This window comes from Manis javanica, chromosome 17 (assembly GCF_040802235.1).
Source record: "Manis javanica isolate MJ-LG chromosome 17, MJ_LKY, whole genome shotgun sequence".
NCBI lineage: Eukaryota > Metazoa > Chordata > Mammalia > Pholidota > Manidae > Manis > Manis javanica.
In genome coordinates, this window is record NC_133172.1 from 13,560,735 (window position 1) to 13,565,309 (window position 4,575).

Sequence of the window (4,575 nt, forward strand, 5' to 3'; positions counted from 1 at the left end):
AGTCCATAGGCACACACCTGATCATCTGATCATCTACATTTGCCCTCTTACAGCACTAAACTATGTTTTCTACCTTTATCTTGCATCTACCTACCACTTCAGCATTTTATTAAAAATAAAAATAATAATAATAATAAAGGGAGAAATGTGGGATCAACATATAAATCAAGTACAAAAATCAAACGAATATTCATATTTGACCTGATTGTTTATAGGTCATAATGCGTGATCAAAACCGAAAGTTTCTGTGATGACTGCCCTTGTACTGTTCACCATCTAAGAATTTACTCACTATGTAAGAATTCGTTCACCATGTAAGAACTTGTTCGTTATGCTTCAGAAGATTGGAGACTGACGAGAATTAGACTTGAGATGGATTAATGATTGTACATTGAGCATTGACCCCCCTATACTGAATTTTATTGTTGTTAACAACCATTTGATCAATAAATATGAGAGATGCCCTCTCAAAAAAAAAAAAAAAGAGTTGGCCTGAGGCTTCATAGTTCATCCAAGAAGTCACCAAGAGGTCTCAGTGTCTATGAAAAGCCTACCCTGGGGCTGCCAGGAACAGTGCTTCTGTAAGTGTAACTCCCAGGTGGACAGAATCAGCACACCTGGGAACTTGTTAGCATGCATATTTGTAGGTTCCAGCCCATACCTCTACTGAATCATAAACTCCGGAGAGGGCCCCAGCCTTGTGTGTATTTCTGCAAGTCCATGCACCCTAAAGATTATAACCACTGCCACTGGCCAGACAAGATCCTCCATCTTCAGGTGAAAAAAAAAAGCCCTACAAATTCTCAAGAGAATGGGGAGACAAGCCACAGACTGGGAGAAAATATTTACAGAACACGTATCTGGTAAAAGACGATTGTCTAAAATAAACAAAGAGCTCTTAAAACTGAACAATAAGAAGATGAACAGGCTGATTTAAAAATGGGCCAAAGACCTGAGCAGACACCTCACCAAACAAGGTATACAGGTGTTGATGAGCATATGAAAAGAAACTTAACATCATATGTCATTAGGAAATTATAAACTAAAACAATGAGATACCACACCAACACTTATTAGAAAGGCCAAAATCTAGAACACTGATGACAACAAATGCTGGTGCGAATGTGGAGCAAGAGGAACTCTCCTTCTTTGCTGGTGGGAAGCTGAATGGTACAATCACTTTGGAAGACAGTTTAGTGGTGTCTTACAAAACTAGACATATTCTTACCATATGATGCAGCAGTGGTGCCCTTAGATATTTGCCTTAAGGAGTTGAAAACTTATATCCACACAAAAACATGCACAAGTGTTTGTTTGTTTATTTATTTATTCATTTATTAAGGTGTCATTGATATACAATCTTATGAAGGTTTCACATGAGCAACATTATGGTTACTGCATTCCCCCCTATTATCCTGTCCCTCCCATACTCAATTACAGTCGCTGTCCATCAGCATAGTAAGATGCTATAGAGTCACTACTTGTCTTCTCTGTGTATACTGCCTTCCCTGGGCCCCCATGTGTGCTAATTATAATACTCCATAATCCCCTTTTCCTTCCCTCCCCACACACCCTCTGCAACCCCTTTCCCTTTGGTAACCGCTAGTCCATTCTTGGGTTCTGAGAGTCTGCTGCTGTTTTATTCCTACATGAATTAAAATGTATAAGTTCTTAGAAAAGGGCTGGGCACATATCAGGCACTGTATAAATGTTTTTTTTAATATTATTTCTAGAGATACACAGTGTTCTGTGTGTTGATTTTTTCCTCAGAGAGGACAGACTGAGATAAAGTTTAAAAAAATGTTGTTTTTCAGTTTATTTCCTTCAGTACTTTAAAATGTTTGTCATTTTAATGTTTTACTTTACTGAAAAAAAATGTAAATCCTGGCTCTTTCTGTTTCTGCACAGTGGAAATACCTCGCCCTCTTGGAACAGACCTCCTGTCTTCTGGAAAAGTCACTAGAATGACTTGTTAGTCATGCAAATGTCGAGCAAGTATTTACCCCGATTGCTAAAGAAAGGAAAGGAAAATCTGTGTTAAGGGACAGAGGACTTCTGGGAGAAAAAGGATTAGCCCTCAGATTTTAAAATTACCGAAGGCAAAAGTTCCGAGACTGCTTTGCCAGGATAAAATGTGAATACTGAATTTTCTTCCCTTTTACTGGAATTGACACTCCTATATTTTATACACAACTCACCCAAGGAGAAACGATTGCATTATTTACTCCAATGAGTTCCCATCATTTTGGATTTTTCAAAATAGCACAAAGAGTATAACCAGTGAATGTATGACAGTGATAATCAAAGTGAATACATGGGAGGCCTAACAAAAAAAGATTGCTCTGGTCATTCTGGGTCCCTTGCAGTTCCATGTGAATTTTAGATTCAGGTTGCCAATTTCTACAAGGAAGTCCGCTAAGATTCTTCCAGGGATTGCATTGACTCTAAAGATCAATTCAGGAAGTATAACAATTTTAATAATATTAAGTCTTCCAGTCTATATGTATAGATGTTTTTCCATTTATTTAGATAATCTTTAATTTCTTTCAACAATGTCTTGTAGTTTTCAGAGCTTAAGTTTTGTACTTCTTTTGATAAATTTATTCCTAAAGTTTTGGGTTTTGTGCTATTGTAAATAGAATTGTCTTTTTCACTGTCAATTACTCATTGCAAATGTAGAAAAATAAAATTGATCTTTTTCTGTATATTGAGTGGTAGACTACAACCTTGCTGAACTCATTCATTAGTTCTCATAGTTATTTACTGGATTCCTTAGATGTTCTGTATATTGATGATGTCATCTGCAAATAGTTTACTTCCTTTTGTCTTATTGCCATTTCCCACCCCCCACTAATTGTCCTGACTAGAACTTGCAGTGCAATATTGAATAGAAATGGTGAAAGCAGCCATCCTTGTCTTGTTTCTGATCTTTGGGGGGAAACATTCACTCTTTCCCCATTAAGTATGTTAGCTCTAAGTGTTTCATAAATGCTGTTTGCAGGTTAAGAAAACCTCTTTCTATTCCTAACTTGCTGAGAGGGTTTATCATGAATGGGATTTTGCCAGGTATTTCCTCTGTATTTGTTAAGATGATCTTGTGGGTTTTGTTTCTTATTCTATTAGTATGGTATACTGCATTCATTGATTTGGGGATTCAAAACCATAGTTGTTTTCCTGGAATAAATCTTACTTATTCTTGGCATATATTTGCTTTTATATGTTGCTGAATTCAGTTTGTATTTATTTGAGGATTTTTGCATCTGTATCTGAATTCATAAGAGATACTGGTCTGTAGTTTTCTTTTCCTGTGATATCTTTGTCTTATTTGGGTAGCAGCGTAATTCTGGCCTCATAGAATGAGTCGGGAAATGTTCCCCCTATTCAGTTTACTGGAAACATTTGTGAAGAACGGTACTAATTCTTCTTTAAATGTGTGGTAGGATTCATTGGTGGTAGATCCGTCTCTTTACTTGCTTAACATATGAGGTGTTCAGACATCCTATTCTTGACTGAGTTTTAGTAGTTTGTGTCTTCCTAGGAATTTGTTTTTCCTCTACATTTTCTAATATATTGGAATTCACTTGTTCATAATATCCCTTTTAATTTCTGTAAATTTGGTAGTAATGGTCCCTCCTTCATTTCTGTTTCAATCAACTTGCTTTTTTTCTTGGTATTTCTAACTGTGTTAGGTCAATCTTTTAATTTTTAAAAGAACCAACTTTGCTTTTGCTGATTTTCGCCATTGTTTTTCTATTCTCAGTTTAACTTATTTCTGCCTGATCTTTATTTTTTTCTTCTCTCTGCTTGCTTTAAGTGCAGTTTGCCCTTCTTTTTCATTGTCATAAGGTGAAAGCTTAGGTTATTTGTAATCATTCTTCTTTCTTAATACAGGCATTTACAGCTATAAGTTCCCGTTAAGTACTGCTTTGGCCGCATCCCCATAAGTTCTGGTATATTACATATTCATTTTCATTTATTTCACAGCATTTCCTAGTTTCTCTTTTAATTTTGTCTTTGATTCATTGGTTGTTGAAATATTGTTTAATTTCCACATACTTGTGAGTTTTCCAAATTTCTTGCTGTTATTGATATATAATTTCATTCCATTGTGATCAGAGAACATACATTGTTCTTTATCCCTTTGAATTTATCAAGGTCATTTCAGGAATAGTTTTTCGCTCCTTTTCCCCCCTCCTCTCCTTCTGGTGCCCCCATTAGGTGCATGTTGTTTTGCTTAATGGTGTCCTGGATTTCTCTGAGTCTCTTCATTTTCTTCATTCTTATTTCTCTTTGCTCTTTGGATTGCATACAGTCTACCTTTGAATTTTCTAACTCTTCTGTTAGTTCAAATCTGTTAAGCCGCTCTAGTGAATTTTTCATTTCATTTGTATTCTTCAGCTCCAGATTTCCATTTGGTTCTATTTTTAAATGTCTCTTTATCAATATTTTCAATTTGATTAAGTTGTTATCATCATACCTTCCTTTCACTTTTAAAATCATGACTCCTTTTACTTATTTGAGCATATTTATAATGGCTACTTTGAAGATTATGTCTGTTAAATCCAACATTTGGTC